Genomic DNA, 19,727 nt, shown 5'->3' on the forward strand with positions numbered 1-19,727 from the left:
AATCTGAGGGAAAATGCAGCCTGATGCAAACTGCATTAGGGTTGTGGCACTCAAATGGGAAGCATTTTTATAATCAGTCTATTTAATGAAATTGATGCCTGATGGGTTTTTTGTGTATTTTTTATTTTACTTTTATACTCTCTTTATATCCTTTATATATAACCTTTTACCCACCCTTCCCCGTTCCTGTACTTTTACTCCCTGTATCTTAACCCTACATTCTATCACCCCAGTACCCCTTGCCCTACTCAGAATCCTTTGGGAAGATGAAACAAACCCTCAATCTCAAAAGCATGACACACAACCTTGAACAGGGCCCCCATCACTGAGACATGTTTTTGTAAACTAAGTAGCAATCTTTTGGGGGGGGGGGCAATTTTAATAAGGGGGCAGTTACTTCATTTGTTAGACTTCTTATTGGAAACTTTTAGATAGGTATTCTAATCTAGGCTGTCCATAAATTGTATACGGGGGATATTGTCGGGGCTTTTGGAGCTTTTGGCCTTTGGGCTGGCCTTTGGGGCTTGCTTGTTCGTCGGTGCGCATCTGAGATCCTATTAAACCAAGGTAAAACCCCTATCCCATACTGTGTGTCTGTGTCTTAAAATTTTTCTAGCAATTTAAGGCATCAAAATGAAAGGAGAAGACCCACTGTGACATGCTGGGATATATGTTGTTAATTGCTCGTCATAACAATTCTGTTTCTTCAGTAAGATCTCTCTTTTCCCTTACCTCTGCTCCCTATGAAATGATCTTGTCAATATGGAAAAAGCAACCCTGAGGAACCTATAGTTTAATGAAAAATTGCTGTTGCCATGGCATAGAGTTCATACATTTATATTGAAAAAATTTCTCAGTCTTCATTTGCATCCCCTGACTCACTAAACAGCTATATCAGTTGTTAGGATTCAAACAATTAAAAATGCTCAACTATTACGGAGAAATTAAAAGAAGTAATCAGCTTAACACAATTTCAGCACAAAAAGCCCTTCCCAGGCAGCTCATGGGAAAAGTGTGTTTGTATGCTGTTAACATCCCAAATTGGCTTAGCTAAAATACATCGGGGCAAGATTAAAACTATGCAAAGACAGTGGAAAAAGAACTAGTGTTTTCTTTTCACTGTGAACAATATGACATTTCATCAGCTTTTGTTGTTAGGATGTCATATGAAAATACTATGCTGAAGCCTACTGTGCAGGTTCCTACAGTTTCCTACCTGAGACTCTTTACTATAGATTTCTTTCTTCTATAGATCTACTGAATTCCCCTGTTTATTTGACTGAAATATTTGTACCAGGGTTGCTCTTGTTCCGCCTTAAGTGATTGAACATGAGAGAATTTTTGCTCTTTTTTTTTTGTTTTGTTTTTCTTTAATTCCTTGGCTTTGTTGTTGGGTGCAATAAAGTTTTTCAGTCCTGATGAAGTGGTAATAACTGGGTTGAACTTAAATGCAAAAAGAGGCAGATGGTACCTACACTTCCTTTGCTATTCCTAAGACACCTATTGCCATAGTTAGCAGCCACTGCTGTTATCATCTTGGATGTCTGCAGGATAGATGCTGCAAACTGCACTGCAGCTCACCAGATGATTTTGTGGCACATGGAGTGGTGCAATCTGTTGTACAATCACCAAGAGCATTGGCCAGCTTGTATGCCCCAGGTTAAAAAGCCTAAAACCATAGAAGCTTGGTTCCTGCCCCTTTAGATATTCTGAGCCAAACTTTGGGCAAGTACAGCTGAGACGTGAGAGTTTGTGTTTCCATTTTATTTCTGTAACCAAAGATTTTAACTCAGAGTACCAGACATAGGCAAGAGAGCCTGGCCTTCCTGGATGCTCAGCTTCAAAGCTCAAAGTCATGGAAGCTCTCTGCCCTATCCTGTGGGCTTCCTTTGGTGCCCTGCTCTACAGTATGACAGTATTATATTTTCTTTTCCTCTCCCTCCCCTCTCCTCCCCTCCCCTCCCCGAATATCCATTCCACTGCATATTTGACCCACAATCATTTTCACATCTGTGTTTGAAATTCACCTCTAGAACAAAGTCCAAACAGCAGCTTGGGCACTTCCAGACACTTCCAGACTTTGAGAAGTGAGTCATGCTAGTGCTTTGTGGTCTGGGACTGTCCCGAATGACAACACTGACCTTGGTTTGATGATTTCACTCCTGCATGAGTGAACCTCAAACCACTGCTTTGAAAATGAAGCTCGTTTTGCTCAGAAGGAGGCTGTTCACCTTTGTGGCATACAAATGGTGTCCATATTGCAGGGTTAACATGGAAGTCCTAACGGTTTTTTAACTTGGTGAGTAAAAAGGAAATGATGGTCCAAGAATAGTTTGTTTTTTTTAGACTTCCCATTCATATTCCCCAGATTGCCTCCAGGCCAGCTGATTGTTCTTTTACCAGCTATTAATGAGATAGCTTTATGGTACAAGATATGGTCTCTTTCCCAGTCCAGGATGATTTCTTAATAAGGTCTGTCTGCTTACTTGACACAAGATTATTTTGCTAGCCTACAGCATCTTGAAGGTTGAGGTTGTGTGCCTGGAGGATTGGTTATTTGGTTTTTTCCCTAGCCTGCTGCACATGTGGGGCAGAAGAGGAGGAAAAGGTGCAGGTGAAAGTCTTCTAATCTCTAGTGCTTGATGAATAGTTAGTTTTGTTATTTTAACTTCATATATCCATCTTTGGGTTGATGAAGGGATAGAAAATAATTGTGGAGAAGTAATTTCTTAAACTTATCTGGCGAAGCCAGACCATCTCTGAATTTCAAGATTCACGTGCGTGTTCCTACAGTGTCAAAAAAAGTTACTATTTTTGTTTTGTATTCCCTAGTGATTGAGTCATTGAATATTAGTAATCAAGTTACAAGTGATTGATGTGGTCAAGAGTAAAAGAAAAAAGTTCCATTCTTCTATATGGAACACATCCCAGTCTTTTAACTCACCTTATAAATCCAATTGTAACTTCTTGGGCACACCAGTACACAGTGGTAGCTGATGTTCTTTCTATTTTGCCAAGCTGGCTCAGTATCATGCTGTGACCAAAATAGGTTCTTCATCCATCATTTCAGAAAAATGGTTTTATTTCTTAGAGCTTCAAAGCAGAGGTAGTTGAATAAAATATTTATTAGGGCCTGGTGAGCTACTGTCAAAATGTGTAACAAACTCTCAAGACATGGATGATGTTTAATAAAGAATCTTCTCAATTTTTTGCTCTCGTAAGAAATTCGTTCATTAAATATCTCATGTTTAAGTGTTGCAGCTTGCATAATGTCCTAGTCAGGGTCCAAAGGCTGCCCAATAATGGTTGTATGACATCAATTTTTCTTAGAGTCCTTGATTTCCTGTTTGGTCCAATAGAAAGGTAAATGAATCCTGGATTGGCATACATGGACAGCTGCAAGGAATAAGTGCATGCATGTTTCATATATATAGCTTTTATAGAAACATACCAGAGATGAGCATGACCTTGGATTTTTGGTGCCAGTTAGAGAAATGAGACTTTCCTAGCGAATCAACTCCTTGGTGAAAGAAGAAGTCTTTTTGTAGAAAGCTTTTTAAGTGGGATTATTGCTGTCTTTTGTAACAGAGGAATTAGGTGACAATGTTTGTCAGTAAGAACACCCAAGCTCTGTCCAAGAGCTAAACTGACTTGATCTTTCAGAATTATCTCCTGAGAACCCTTCTTGATTGCCTCTGCAAAACCAGATTTAACTTCATGTTCTGCCTCCAAAGTCCTTCCTACCTTCTGCTCAGTGAATGAATAAAATGTTTTTGGATAGGTAAATATTACCCTTTCATAAGAAATAGGAAAATATATGCTGTTGTGAGCATCTGACCTTTCTTTAGTCTTTTCTCCATTTTCCAGGGAAGCAAACAAAACCATGTAAATCTCAAATACTCATGGGAGGGAAGAAGGAGGAAGAGGCCATCGCTTCTCTTTTTTTTGGATCCCGGAGTAGCACCCAGAGACACTGAACAGAAAGAGGCTTCCATTGTGCACAGGCTACACAGACATGTGAAAGAAGCAGCCTATTGTTTTAATACTACTGTCATAAATATGTGTATGTGTTTGATAAGTCCACAGTGTGCTGCTGCAAAGTTGTTTTTCTTTCAGTGGCCTTCCAGGAAATGTGTTGGTATGTTTGCATCGCTCATTCAAATTGCTGGAACTTAGGGCTGTTGCCTCATTAAGTAGAGGAACATGAGGGTGAGTTTAGATTTCTTTGGGAAGCTGATCCCGATGTGGCTTCCTTCTGTTTGCCTGGTATCAGTTCTTGCTGACAATGTTCTGCAAGGGAATTTCCCTTAGGAAGAAAGGTTTTTATTGAACAAGTGCTTCGCTGAAGGATATATAAAGGAGAATAGCACTGGTAATGTCAGGAAGGAAAAAATAACTCTGTAAGAGCTCCAGCAGGCCTCCCTAAATATTAGCACATGTCCTATGATACAGGGAATAAGAAAAATAAGTAATGACTATAGAAGAACACATTTTATATATGTTTTTGTTATCGACAACACCAGTATTATATTTGAACAAAAGACCCTCTCATACAATGTCAATTTTATATTTGTACCTTTTACAAGAGGGCATGAAATTTCATAGTTCTATAATGCAGAAATATGATAATTAGCTGCTTAAATATTTAAATAACGAAAAACTGTTGACAGCATGGTGAGCCATGTTCAAATACTATATGAAAAGTAGCAGAAAATGTGCAGGAGCTGTATAATTACACAATTTGTTAAGCCTTTGTATTTCACATTGATAAGACATCATCCTGTGTAGATAGATAGATGATAGATAGATAGATAGATAGATAGAATATTTGCAAATGAAATCAAACTTTCATCATTTGACACCTCAATTGCTAATTACAATGTCAGATCCAGTACAGCAATAAGCATCTACAGTAAATAGAAGCTCACTGTAGCTCAAGAGTAAGCTTTTCCCATATTTGACTCTCACTTCTACATGGACATAATCCCATTTTTCCTTATTCTCTCTCCAACATTTTTTTTTATTCCATGTTACAAACAGTTCCAGTTGTCAGCCCAGCTGTCATTCTTAACTCATACAGCTTAGGTCTGAAAAGGAGGGTCCATATTCTATCATAGCTGTTGAGCCATGAAGGGTACATCAGATCTCCTGCTTCAGAATTTGACAAATAGGGACAAGCAATAAGAAATCTCCCTCTCACCTTCTATCTCTCCTCATAGATTAGCTCAATTCAAAACCTCTGGACTCCATCTACTTTCTTGGGCTCTCAATTGCCTTTTCTCTGTGCTTCCTCTGAGGCGTTGCTCCCTCTGCCATCCTTAATGATACGTTTGACTCCCTGAATTTAGAAAGGCCAGTGACCCAGATTGTTTTTCTTCCTGTTAGCAGGGATGCAAAGAGAAGGAAATATTAATTTTTTAAAATTCATTTACTTGTATCTTTGAAAATACATTTAAAATTCTGTTTGTAATATGGGAGTGCTAAGTGTTTTTTCTTCTTTCTCCAAGTTGCCTCTCATTTCTTTACTGACCTTTTAATGTAACAAGCCTGGAGATTTTTCTTCTTCTTCTTTTCAGTGGGGAAGCTCCAGTACCTCTGGAAATAGAGATACCTGTTAATCAGAAAGTGACTGAACAATTATCAGCACATGCAGATTCCTGGACTGCTGTGGAGGATTTAGACCAACTTGTACCTTCATAAGCAAAAATACAGTTGCTTTAGCTGAACAATCCAATGCAGACGGGAGACTAGAGTGTGCTTTCTGTCATTTTATTAACATTTGTCCGTTCAGGTCTTCAGGAAACCTCTGACCAGTATTTATTTGAAGACATCTCTGTCCAGGATAATATTATGATTAGAATCAAAGGAAGCAGAAAAAAAATAGGGCTTCTTACTGAAATAAAGTGAAGGACCGTTTTTATTTCCCCAGCTTAAAGAATCTCTATAAGAGTAACCTAAGGTAGGACTTGGCAACTACTTATTATGCTCTCTGCCAAATAATGTGTAGAGATCTAGCAAATCTAGTTTTTAAATGAGCTGAGCAGGAAGAGCCTGTTTGAAACTGCATAGAAACATGAGCACTCTGCTCAGCAGAGGACCAAAAAGATGCAGGGATTATGAACTGCAGTCACTGAGGCCTCGTGTTAACTAAGATCAGAGTCAAGAGCAGGAGAAGCAGGAGAGGGAAAATGAGTGCTGTTGAGGCTTGTGTGCTGCTTTAGCACTCCACCTACTCTTATTATTACTTTGCCTGGCTTTTAGCTGATAAATAAAATATGGAGTAGTGTCTAGAAACAGAGACAGAAGACAGCTCATCTAGTCCTGCCTAATTGCCGCGTGCTGCAGTTGCTGCGTAAGAGCTATCTTTTTGGAACTAAAATGAGAACCAGTGGCATTTTATGGACTGGGACTAGCCATAATGGTTTACAGTAATAGACCATGAATACCGTGGTTGAGAGAAGTACAAAGGCTTTATTCCTAGGCAAACCCAGAGAATGGCATTTAGACAGTCCAGAGAGTCTGGTGTGTAGCTGAACTGAACTGGCACCAGTTGCTAGAGCAGATTGCATAAGTGCCCCAAAAGGGATGGCAGAGAATAGTTTTCCAACTCCCAAGAGCAGAGGGATCCTATTCAGGGAAGTTGTCTCAGCTGTCAGGGCAGTTTTTCTTCCATGTCAGTGGTTTGAAAAAATATCTCTATTTTCCCCTTTGCAACCAAAAGCAAAGCTGGCTTTTGAAAGACTATTTTAAAAGTAGCAGAGCTCCAGGCTTCTGATCTTCAAAATTTTAAAGGTGGCTCACAAAAGCTAGTATTCTGCAAAGAGAGACTGTGCAATTTCTGCCTTGCATCTTCCTAAAAGGTGACTGCTGCCTCAATATGGAGGATAATTCACTCGCTTTTCTAAAGCTGGGGAAGGTGCAACTTAATTCTGTAGCTGTGTGGTCTCTCTTTTTCAGTATTGAGGAGGAAGTACTGCTTCTTCCTACTGAAATCCTGTATAGGTGTGATGAACAGAAATCTTGCCAGAAGCAGTGTGGCTGTGCTTCCCTAGGTAGCTTCCTACCCTCCCAGGAGGTCATTCATTTTGTGGCAGTGTACTTGGGAAAAGGGGTAAGCCCTGACTTACTGAATTATGATGTGCCTTGAAGAAAACAGGGGAGAGCAGCATCTTGCATTCTTCAGGGTTTCTGGGGCAGTAGACCAGGAGAGCTCTCCCGTATCTTTTTTCAGCCTGCTTTGGCTTCCCTTTCTTGCCTGGTGAAGGAGGGCCTCCATGTGCTTGGGGCTTTACTCCAAGCTCAGAGGCTGGGTTTGCGAATGGCTTTCGAATGTTAGCCAAAAATATTCGTCTGTGCATGTGTATGTGGAGGCGTGGGGGAGGGAGCGTTGCTCCCTTGTGCAGTCGCACAGAACAAGCCACAATCTGGCGTGCTTTTGGTTATTAATAGCTAGAATATGGAAGTAGGGCAAATATCCATCCTGATTTATCCTGACCTGAATAATCCATATAGTCTTCAGGCCACAGACTAGCGATTCTGTCTCTAGCTGTCACATTCCTGAATTTTAGGAAGTGATATCTGTGACCATTTTGTGTCATGATGATCAATGTCACATTAAAGAGAGAAGCCTGCAGGCAGGCAAGTGAGCGCTGCTTGATTAGGGAGGTGCTGGGGTGGGGATCCTGCTCACTGTCACTCCTGCTCCCTGTCACTCTGCGCTGTCGGAGACCATGAGACAAAAGATCCCAAGGGAGAGGTCACCCTGGCCTGAGGCTGCTCTGCTGGGGAGGCGGGGGTGAGAAAGATGCTCTGAGAGGCAGGGCACAGGCAGAGGAGAGGAGTCACAGAGCCGTGAAGCAGCACGGAAGGAGGCAGGAGATGTTAGATGCAGGAGTGGGGAGTGAAAGAGGCATAGATGTGCAAAATCTCCTATCCCTATGGTTAACCATTTCTAGGCATTATCAGAGTATTCAGTTACTAGAAGATGGGTTTTTTCTCTCCTTTTTGTTACTTAAAATCATGAATACATGGAACCCTATAATTTTTTTCTCCTCTCAGCTTGCAATACATTCTTCTTAACACCTATTTTTGAAATCATAGCAAGTTTTTGGACCCAATGTGCAGATTTCTCATTGTGGCCTATGCACATTCTAGCATATGAAGAGACACAAGCAAAAGGACATTAATTGTGATAAATCCAGGAAAAAGATGCCTGAGACACAAATCAGAAGTCCTCATTTGCTCAAGTTTCCAACTGACTTCCCCACGAACTTCCATGATTCTTGAGTGAAGCATGCAAGCTGGGAGAATAGGGTGCACATTTGCATCCTGTTATTGTTCTGAGTGTTATTCTGGCAACAATTTTCTTTTTCTGGATGGGCACACAAAAAAGCAATAAATATTATGCGGATTACATTTTAGAAACTACAGGCATTGCTGGAACATAGGCTTATTTATTAAGGGTAGAACAAGTATATACGGAAACAAATTCTTGCCCAAAAGTATTTAAAGCCTGATATAAAATCAAGACATGATGTAAGAAACAAGACTAGCATGAAACAAAGATGGTTGTGCTGTTACTTAAGCCTGCTAATGAACAAACTGATAGCTTCAAATCTTAACTTTTTGTGTGCGTTGTGGTATGTTTCTGTTCTGCTTTAACACAGAGAAGTAAATACAAAACTGGTTTCTACCATGCTAATTTCTGGAGGTGAAGTGTTATATCCAGAGCAAATTAGTCCATTTGTAAATACTGTGTTTCAGTGCCTGGAGCTTTAATGCCAAGTATGAAACCTCCCAGCCTTACATGCTGCAGCTAAGCAGCCATGGTTACATGGGCCTCCCTTCCCAAGGCACAGCAGATGAGGAAGTACCACATTTTGCCTGGCTGTTCCCCACAGATTTCACACTCTTCCCCCCAAAAATGTGAGCCTCCATTCCCCTTCACTTGTGGAAAGTTCTCAGCCAGAATGGTAGGCAGGGGATGCCGCTGGCAAGCAGTGCCAGTGCTGCTGCCTTCCCAGTGCCCAGCCTTTGTCTGGGAGCAGAAGGCACTCATGGCAGCACTCCCTTTCCCCTCCCAGCCAGGGAAACCAGAGTCCCTCGTCCTGACCCGGCCAGGCAGGCTGAGATTCCCACAAGCAGGGAAGACAGAGCATGCCGGGATTTTCCTGTTTGTTTTCGAAACGCAGGTGCTGGCTCTCCGGGTGTCTGTGTGTGTCCCACGGGAGGCAAGAACCAGTGCTGGGGCTCTGCGGCTTGGGCTTGTGTTTGTGAGCCTCGTTTGTCAGCGGCGAGCTATTCTTGTTGGATTTCCAAGTAAACATCAGACAGATCCTTACCCCTTTGAGCTGTCATAGTCTGCCAAGAAAATTATCTGAACTTTGAAATTTCTCCTTTTATTTTCCGCCTTCCTGACCCTGCCTTTGCCGCTGACAGCAGGTCCCTCTTGTCAGGGGAATGTCCTCCAGGCACAACACAGGGAAATGGAGGAGGGGAATTTTCACCTCCAGAAATCCTGTTTGGTGAGACGAGGACGTCTGGCCCTGCGAGAGCAGGCAGGGCTCACGGATGAGGCTGCGGCCGAGCGGGCAGGAGCTTCTTTCCGCGGGGATCGGGGCCGGGCCTGTGCGCGGTGACCGCGCCAGGCGGCATTCGCGGGGCTCTCGCGGCGCCATGGCAACAGCGTGCGCGGCATCCGCGGCTACACCAAACACATCGCCTTTGATCAGCCTTGCTCTGATCACACCACCGGGCTTCGGCTGAGCTCCAGCTCCTCTTCGCAGCTTGAAGAATAAGCCGTGTCTCTGCCTCTGCAGGGACGCTTTTTTCAAATTTCGTGTCCAGTCCCTACCCAGAGAGGGTCAGCCTCGCCATCCCCTGAAGCTGCGTGCAGGCACCAACCTTGGCTTTAGGTTGCCTTCACTGCCATGGCTCCCTTGGTGAGGTTCTGGGAGGCCCTGCTCAGCTCCTGAACCCACAGGATGAGAAGGAGTAGGGTTTGAAGGGCTTCTGTTGCGTGGTCCATACCTTCATTGGGCTTACGTGGAGCCTATGACTGAGATAATAAAACTTAAAATCCTGAAGTATCTTGTCCTTCTGCTTGTTTTCTCCTTTAGGATATGACATGAATTTCATACAGGTAACCGTTTGAATTCTGGAATAGAGAACATTAGCCATACTCCAGAAGAGAACACCTTTTTGCTTTGGAAAATGAACAGCCCTGGAAGTGGTGTTTGAAGACAGTTTTGTATCATGCTTGAGGTGCTGCATACAAAGTAATTATTTATTACAAAATGTAGTTGTTCAGTTTTGGTCCTTGGAAGTGGAGAGGACTTCTGGCTCTTTGGGATTTCTTTGGTGAACAAATGATCCAGTTTTGCTGAATCAATGGGGTTTCTTCCATTGACTTTATACATTTTGGCTAATGGCCAATCTGACCTCCCTCAGCTTCTGTGTGTTTGAACAGTTAGATCATATTTGGCAGCTAGTAATATATTTTTGAATCTTTTATACCAAAATGAATCTCAGTGTTCAGAAGGTTATCAAAACACAAGCTTGCCTAACAGCAAAGAAAGCTTTGCTGTTTGCTTTTCAAAGCCCAGTCTAGTATTTCTTCTCATGTTGGGAAGCAGCACCATAAACAACACAAAGGAACAGAGGCATGGTTCTTATAACATCCTGACAGTGAGTAGTGTGTAAATACAGATGTTTTAGGAAAGAATGCTTGTGATGGATCTGTTTGACATAGGCTTCCCAAGTGTTGGAGGGGGATGCATCTTTTATATGCTGTACAGGTCAAATCCTTAATAAAAGTGTCCTTTTTCTTGTAGTTCAGAAAACTCACAACTTCTTCCCTAAACAAACATGTCGGGGGTTGAGTACCTTTGGAATTTCTTCCCATTCCTGTTACTAAGCAACAAATAGTTGGGTGTTTTAGGGCTATCAAGTCTTTTGTAAAAGACAAAAGGTATGCTTGGGAGGGGCACGGTAAGGGAAGAGCAAGCCCTGGGAACGCTCTCTCGTGGTTCGGACGCTGAGGAGAGAGGCTGCTTATTTTCTGCTCTTCGCCTGCGACCAAAGCGAATCCAACTGTGCCCTGTCTCTTCTCATCACCTGGCTGGGTGAGCTTTGATTCAGCCTTTCTTCCCACGGGGAAGGGCACGTTTCCCCCCCCCGGGCTGCGTTCCCTCGTGGCTGCTGCCGGGAGAGTCCCGCGGCCCCTGCTGCCTGCCCCCGCCCTCTGCCGCACGAGACCGCGGCGTCTGCTGTGACTGCAGAGATCCTTGCTACCTCGCTGCTAGCCGGGAGGGAGCCAGTGCCTGACCCTGCCTCCTTGCTTTCTGCTGCTCCGAGCTGCCTGGCTGCCTGCTCTTCAGCCTGTCCGCCATCATCCAGCTGCCTGAGGCTGACCTGACCCTGCGCCACAGCGCCACCTGCAGCCGGCTCGGTAGTCATCGCACCTGCCCTGCCCGGCCGGGAGCTCAACAGTGCCCCTGCTGCTTGCAACCGTGATTACACCACACGGGAAAAGGCTTGGCAGCTCTCAAGTTACCTGCTATTGGTTTTCTGGTTCTAGTTGTGGTTGCTATTATTGTTATTGTTTGTTTATAGATACTAGTAAAGAACTGATATTCCTTTTTCCCCCATACCTTTGCCTGAAAGCCCTTGATTTACAAAATTAAATAATTCAGAGGGAGGGGAAAAAAGAGAATCACATTCTGTGTTCTAAGGGAGGGTTCAACCTCTCTTGGCAGACACCTGTCTTTCAAACCAAGACAAAACACTTTCCCCTTTTCCTGCAACCTGCTTTGTCCAGATGTGTGAGGTCTCCATGCCACAGGATTCTTCTACTCATGGAGGAATTCCGGCTGACTCCAGCTTAGACTTCTGTTCTGGTGATGCCTATCTATCTCCCATCCTTGTCCTTTTCCTTAGAAGATGACCAAGAGAGGAAGTCAGTCTTCAATGGAAGGTCTGTAAACAGTTGTTAGAGCTGCAGTTGCCAGTTTCAGTGGCGTTTGTCAGAGTAGAACCCAGCCAGCCTAAGGGGTGTGCTGAGCTGAGCACATCCCAGTTACCTGTCATAACATACAGCATATACCATGCTGACAGCCATTTGTTTTTAGCATAGGTAATCACTGATATGTTCTTTTAAGTGAGATTCATAGATGCTGATTACATTTACAGCATAAATTACTTCATTATTAAAATTAGGTCATTTGAGCCCCAAAACCATTAACATGCAAACTATTACCATAATTTCATGAGCTAATAAATCAAGCACAGGAAAAGAATTAAGCAGTTACTAGTGATAAGTGTTTCTTCAGAGATTAAGAAACACAATTTTCTTATGCATATATTAACATTTTAAAAGTGAATTCATGCAAAAGCAATTTTTCTGCATATATAAAACTTATGTTTGATAATCTCTATACTCAGCCTCCAGAGCTGCTTCAAAATTAATGTTTTTTTCTCAAATCACTGTACAGGAATTTGATGTTGAACCAGTCAGCCTGTTCCTGTATACCCTACCTGTAAAATGCTTTATGCCTTTATTAAACAGTCAAAGTTAAGAAATAAAACAAGCCAAGATACAATTTAAAAGAAAAATAGCTTGGGTTCATCTTACATAATGAACTGCTCATCAAAGGTAAATTTTGTATTCTTACTATTAAGCAGTACCAATGAAATTGTAATTATCTCCATAATTGCAGTTGAAAACTGTGATTGTCATCTTATTAAAATGGTGGATAAAAATTGATGTAGCTCTCATTTCTTACACAATATAATATAATATTGGCCAGAAGAAGGCAAGGATAGACTCTTCCATTCACATCACTGACTAGTTTTAAAATAATACAGTAACACAACTGTTGCAGGAAAACAAAGAAAATTCCAATGTAAATGAAACTGTAATAAGCAACAGATGACAATGCCTAAGTATTTTACTATATTGCAAGATGTCCATGATTTATTTATGTTTAGCTGGTTTTGTTTTCCAGCTCCTAGCCTACTGTTTTGGTTTGTTTCGTTTATTTCTTTTTTGGTATGAGGCACCCAATGTATTTGCTCCAAGGAATAAGAGAATGTGTTTCAGAATGGTGCTCACCATACTGGTTATTTCGGGTCTCTTGGTTGCTGCAGCAATACCACAGCCTCTCTCTTTTCTAGCCCACATGTGAAATGACAATCAGAGAGCTTTTAGCAATAGCTTGTGCTTGCTGCTGTTTAATGACTGGCTTGACTAAGACAACACCACCCTGAGAATTGCCGCTCTGGGGAGGCTTGGCTTGTGCTGTCCCTCTCCCTGAACCAGTTCACCCAGAGGCCAGATAAGGACCACGGCTGGTGGCAGGGAGGAGGTGACAACAAATGAGATGTGGGAACACCCCTCGTTGGGGCAGCTCATTGCTGCCTCAGCTTTGCGGCAATTTGGAGCCACAGCCTCAGCCCTGGGAGAGCCAGACTGTGGACCTGAGCTCACCCAAAGGCAGCTGAGACAGTGGGGCAGTCAGCGGTCAGCCTGTGCCAGGACAGGAGGCAAAATAAGGGATGTGTTAGGGTCACTCTTGTTTCAGAGGTGTAGCTCATGAGGTAGATTAATTAGACCTGTGGCTCAGAAGGTCAAGTATTTATTACTATTTATTACCTAAATAAGGAAGCAGCAGAGCACTGTTGATGTGAAGCTTTCCATGTATGTTGCCCTCATGGTTCTGGTTCTGTGTCCCTTCCTCGCCCTTCTGCCCATCAGAAAGTACATGGATGCTGTAAATCTCCCAAATTATTAGTGTTCTCCTTACCTTCCCCCCTGCTGCAGGACTCAGTGCCACATTCCTCAGTTATGGTCTTTTCTACATTCTTCATTTCTAACCAGATATTGAACTACTGCTGCTCCTGGCAGGTCTTCAGTTTGTTTGGAGGCTGTGTGTGCTATTGTATATGCATAAATAATTTGTATCTGCTCAGGGTTCTCCTGGGCTGTGTTTCAGGTATGTCTTCAGAGGAGTTAATCAAAACTCCATTCCGCGTCATAAACTCATTTTTCAGTGTTTGTTTAATTAATTGCACAGAGGATATGATGTATCTAGTACAGGGTAAGTGACAACACCCATGTGAAATGAGAATTTTCTAATCAAAATGTGAGTAATTGCAGTAAAATGGTTATGGAGTATTTGGCAGTGTTGCTTTCCATATTGCTGAAGCTGAATATTAAAAAGGATATTTGATAACTCGTCTGGACAAATTGGCATGATTTGGGCATTTTTACAACTCAACAGTCCCCCTTAAAGATAAATGGAGGCGACTGCAAATGCAAAACCTGGCTTGATTGCTTCGTTCAGATACAGTAGAATCACATTGAAGTCAAAGGCAGATTACTCACCTGAATAAAATTTCTGGGTCAGGTTCCACATTTGCATGAATGAATATGTGTAAAAACAAGAATTTGAATTTCCAGGATTCTGTAGTAATTATACTCAGGTAACACTGCTATCTTCCCTTTTCAAATGCTAACAAGTCTTTTTAATGTGGAACACCCAACGTGAAGTAATTCACTTAGCCAGACAGTGTCCTAATTTTCAGCAGTGTGTGAAAGAGAAGGTTCCTCCAGGCAGTGTTTAGTGTGCCTTCCCAAACTTCTGCTCTTACCGCCTCTCTGAAGACTCCATTCCTCTCCATGTGCTGGAGGGAAAACCTCAGAAGACATTTAGCTGGCAAAAAAAGGCATTTCTGCTCAGGTTCATTGAATGTTCTCCCAAGAGAACAACAGAGAAAATAATTTGAACCACAGAATTGACGTTTCACTGATGGGTTTTTTCCACTGTTGTTGTTCATACTGCCATTCTTTCTCTTTCACCCTATTTATCTTTTTTCTCAGCAAACTTTCCCCCTGACAAAGTGGTAATTTCAGCTTAGATGTAATTTCTAGTAGAAACTGGTTTCTGGTACACCTGTTTATCAAGGCTTACTAAGCAGTGGAAAAGGATATTTTAAAAAATCAGTCTTTGAATGATAGCTTATTCGTTATCGTAAAAGCTTGTTCATCCAGTAATTTGACCACTTCTGAACTACTACTAGCACGTTATATGTACTTTCTGGCTTATGAAGGAAGTAAATGGAGACAAGTGGGCTATGCTTTCTGTGCCTGGCAATCACAGTGCACATTGGTGGCAGGAGGCTGAGCAAAAGTTCAAATCCATCTCTAATGGATTCCTTTAACACAAAAGACTGCTTTACATGGAATTGTGTGAGGGCTGCAGTGTACACACAGAGTTCAGAGCTAGGAGGGCTAGAAAGAGTCAGGCTGAGACATTGGGTTTTACTGGACTCTTCCTGCATGCCTGCAGTGGCTGCTGTGCTATCATCTACCTGTGTAAGCCATCCCAGGAAACGATGTTTTTCAAGCACCGCTATTGGAAGGGAAGCAGACTGTCATCCTACTCCTTACTCCCCATCATGCCTGCAAGTGTATTGCAAGGAATATTGTTTGGTGTTTGGGGAAGACTGCTACATAGTCAACATTACTGCTCTAGGGTATGAGAGCTTTCCTCCTTCTTTTCCAGGAATTCAAAATACTTGTGGAAATCTTGAGTAGTTTTTTTTTTTTTTTTCCCAGGGAAATGATATTGTCACAAAGATCTTTCCCAGAACAAGAAGGGGTACTGTTTGGGAGATTTTGCTTTGGTGGGATTTTGGTTGGTTGGTTGGTTGGTTGGTTGGGTGTTTTAAGATCTCTGCCTAGAGCATAAAAGAATGCTGCTTTATTTTCTTCCAGCACAAAAAATTCTGGTGGGGAGGGATGCTGTGTAAGAAGCAGTGCTATACTGCTCTCCTAAGATGTTCGAAAGAAAGGCTCATTCTTCACAACTAAAATTGCAATTTGCCTCTTCTTAAGATTGTCATTCTCCCAGTTATCCACCACATACAGCATTTTAGTTAGAATTAAGTAACTAGAGGTGGTTCATCTAGAAACTGGACCATTCACAAGAGATTCCTACAGGAAAGGAGACACTTCCAAAGTCCATTGGGACCTAAATGAAAATCTCTGTGGCCATTTCAGTAAGTTTCTTTGTTACCAAATCTGCTCATTAGTAAACTAGTTACCTGGCTCAATTATCACTCCATTTCTGAATTGGCAAATGTTTCTTTAAGAACAAAACAGATGTATAGTACCTGCCACTTAAAGGAAATAAATCCACAAACACCAAGACACAAGAAAGTGTTTGCTGAGCACCAAAGCTTTTGTGTCAGGAAAGAGTTCAAGAAAATTAGGACACACATAGTACTCCTGCTTCCTTGCAGGTTTTCTGCTGCAAATTCGAAATTACAGTATTGAAAGCGACTAAGTGCCTGCTGAAGGTGTCTGATGTGGTATAAATAGCCTTGGATGATGAAATCTGATCCTCATCCATTATGTTGACTCCATTTCCGTTTTTGGGAGTATATGAACTGCATGAACCATTGAAGAATAAGAACCAGTTCATCTAAATGGTTCTATCTCAGTTACACATCAGCAGTCAGGTAGTTTCTCCATTTTCATACATAATCTTAAATGGGTCAATAAACTTTTTATTTTTATGTGTATTTGATTTTTTCTGGGGGTAGAGGTCTTAAATCTCAAGATACCTGAAAAATTATTAGACTAAGGACACAGTGGGTTTCATAAGGTTAATTTTATTTAAATAGAATTCAGATGCTTACTTGACACCTTAAGAATTTCTGCAGAATTTTATGCAAAACAATGGGATTGAATATTGTTAAGATATCATAATAATCTGCTTGTGCTTTGTTTACTGTTCTGTGAGCCACTCTCTGGAAGTGGTGAAAAACCTTTTTCCAATTTATTGCTGATGACCTGTGGTTCCAGGTTCTTCCTCAAGAAAAATTGTAAGCTCTTAATCAAATTGAAAGATTTTAAGGTAAGCTGAAAAGGACAAAGAAAACTGCTCCACCAAGGCCAGAAAAGTGAGCCCACAGGAATTATCTGAATGGTTGTAATATATCTCTTATTGAAAACTGGAGGCATGGGTTATTCTTCATTTTTATGTGATGCATGTTAACTCATCTTTGTTTACCAATCCATCATGGACACTGTAGAGGAAAATTATGCATAATAGTATAAGTTTAGAATATTCTGGAAGTATGATTTGCTTTCAGGAATGAGCCTGCAGAACTTACATAAAAATATATCCGTGGCCTGTATTTCAAATAAACAGATCTTTGCTCTAACACTCTGTCGCTGTGTATAAACTGACTGATGCTTACAATTAGCTCAATAATAGCATGTTGTCCCCTTGTTTCAGCTGGCTCTCTGAGCACTGGGGACCCATTTTTAAACCAGGACACTTCCTGCTCGCTTTCCCAATACCCTTGGAAGGTTCCAGGAGTGTCATTCAGAGTGCAAAGGCGGTCAGCTCTTGGCACTGTGGCTTGGCTGGGTGCTGACTGACCCCGGTCACTGAAGTGTTTCAGTGTGCTAAGGCATCAGGAATCTGACCCAGCAGAGAGAGACCTTGTGGTTTTTTGGTGGGCAGCCATGCAGAAATGTCTCTTGGTGGTGAGTGTCAAGGGTGGTGCAAACATAAAGGGGAGACAGCTCTACCAGCAGGGATGAGGGAGCTGGTTTGTCCCCTGAAGGGGAAGCATGGAACTGCAGCCTATACAGGTAGCTACTGTGTGGTTTTCCACACCCAGATGAGATATGTACTGCTGGTCATATGAACTTCATGCTGTCTGTTGAGAAACCTGTTTATCAGCATGGGGTATCAGCTTTAAAAGATTTGGTGTTTAAATGAAGATAGAAGATGTCTGCACATTATAATAACAGAAAAAGTTTTATCTCGCACTACAGGTAAATATTACTGCCACAGAGGACTGCATTTTAGGAAAACTGAAGAGAAGATAGAGTGACAAGCTTATTATAAGTGACATGTATATGTAGTTTTACACTTTGGATTACAAAGATTTTTTTGAAGTGAACCAACATCAGCTAAGTTTGTTTGCTGGTATGACATGTCCTTTCTTTCTCTTCAAGTCTTGTGTATGGAGAACTGCAGCACTGAACATGGAACCTTTACTTCTAGGCAGTGCTAAATGAAGTCAGCCAAGAAAGTTAAGATAAATCAAGTAAATTTGGGATGTGAATCCAACTTCAGTAAATTAAAATGCACTAAAAGGCTTCTGCATGGTTTAGGTCCTTCAGGTGCAGTGCAGCTGTAGGCTTGCTCAAGGACCAATCTTGTGATTGTTTGCTCTTAGAATTAATTTAGAAATTTAGAAAAAGACCAGGAGTGAGATTAAAAATGTTGAAATGTGTGTCTATTCTAATTGAACACTGAAAGGAAGATAATATGTCTTACTAAATTACTTACCTAGGTATAGTTTGAAAGAATACCACATTGCTGAAATAAAGTCTCCTTCTGCAGTTTATGAAACTCCTAACAACAATGGCACTTGCCTAAAAGATACCTTGGTAGCTGTATTCGGGGTGAAAACCACAGATAAATCAGGGAAGATATTCCTGACATGATTCCAAAGTAAGTAAACATATATATTTACATATTTTAGTAATGTTTTACTAATATTTATTAATATGTTAACCTTGAGAGGAGACAGCTGAGGTGGGATCTTATCCATGTATATAAATACAGGACGGTGGAAAGAAGACAGAACTAGTCCCTTCTCACTGGTATCCAGGGAAGGGTAAGAGGCAGTGGGCACAAACTGAAACAAAGGAAATTCCATTAAGTAGTGGTAACTTCTGTCCCGTGAGGGTAATTGATTTGCCCCAAACGAGCTCAGAGACACTTCAGAGACCAGGTCAGAGAAGTGGGTATTTGCTTTATTCGGTGCACTGGATGTGTGGGAATTGTTTCCACCAAACACACATACCTCAGTACCCCAGAGACACAGTGTTATAGGTAAAATCATGAATATTAATTACATTCTTCAGGATAGGAGTGGTTATACAAATCATTTCTCAGAAGTCATTAATATCATTAGCATGTGCACAACGCATGCTCCATGTATCCTGGTGGTCTTTGGAGACCCCCAAAGCCCCCTCCAAGGTGAAGGTCCTTCATGGGATGATTCAGTTGTTTCTGTGCTGGTTTCAAATGCATGCTTAGCTGATAAGCCATCAGGCCAGAGCTGTTACCTACAATTTGAATTTGAATTAAGAGTTCAGCCTTCAGCCTTGGAAGCCACAGACAGGCGCCTGTGCTGGTGGAAGGGGGGCAAAGCTCAGAGAATCTTTCTCAATCCCCCCTTTTCTTTTGTAATTTGTAATTCTTTACAAATCTTGTATGTCATGAAAGTAAATACCTTTCTCTATTTTATATTTAAGTTTATACTTTTGCCATTGAATATAAGCATCACAGTTCTAAGTACATAATATTATACAACAATAACTACTATTGCAGATAGTAATTACAATGCAATAACACAAATAACTATTACATACATTTTTTAAGTTAGGATTAACATAATTGCAACAGCTTGTATTTATAACTGTACATACTCTCTTTCGGCATACAGCAAATCTATAGTTAATTGTGAGATGCTCTTTATCTTGATTTGCTGTGCTTTTATGGCATCTGCAGTAGCATTCATTATGGCCTCTACAATGGTAGAAAGGTTCTTCTTTAGTTTACTTACTTCGGGCCAGGGTATAAACTACCTGGCAGAGCTGTGAAAATTGGTGGGTTTATATATTAAAAGTTCGGAGT

At 41.5% G+C, this 19,727-nt stretch overlaps 2 long non-coding RNA genes across 4 annotated transcripts; both read right to left on the reverse strand.

Annotated features, from left to right (window-relative positions):
* Positions 1–1,952: 1,952 nt before the first annotated feature.
* Positions 1,953–10,862, reverse strand: LOC146441429 (uncharacterized). Of its 3 annotated transcripts, XR_014849908.1 has the most exons (6): positions 9,342–10,862; positions 5,693–5,833; positions 5,531–5,595; positions 5,201–5,378; positions 2,945–3,093; positions 1,953–2,787 (listed from the first exon to the last, which is right to left on the reverse strand). It is a non-coding gene; the product is annotated as an uncharacterized LOC146441429 (long non-coding RNA). The 3 variants fall into 3 exon arrangements; XR_014849909.1 differs by lacking the exons at positions 1,953–2,787; positions 2,945–3,093 and adding an exon at positions 3,111–4,441; XR_014849907.1 differs by lacking the exons at positions 1,953–2,787; positions 2,945–3,093 and having other exon boundaries at positions 4,481–5,378.
* A 924-nt stretch (positions 10,863–11,786) lies between these two features.
* Positions 11,787–18,772, reverse strand: LOC146441430 (uncharacterized). The gene is made up of 3 exons (XR_014849910.1): positions 18,372–18,772; positions 13,652–13,767; positions 11,787–11,976 (listed from the first exon to the last, which is right to left on the reverse strand). It is a non-coding gene; the product is annotated as an uncharacterized LOC146441430 (long non-coding RNA).
* Positions 18,773–19,727: the final 955 nt, after the last annotated feature.

This window comes from Lichenostomus cassidix, chromosome 2 (assembly GCF_008360975.1).
Source record: "Lichenostomus cassidix isolate B80296 chromosome 2, HeHo_3.0, whole genome shotgun sequence".
NCBI classification, from domain to species: Eukaryota; Metazoa; Chordata; class Aves; order Passeriformes; family Meliphagidae; genus Lichenostomus; species Lichenostomus cassidix.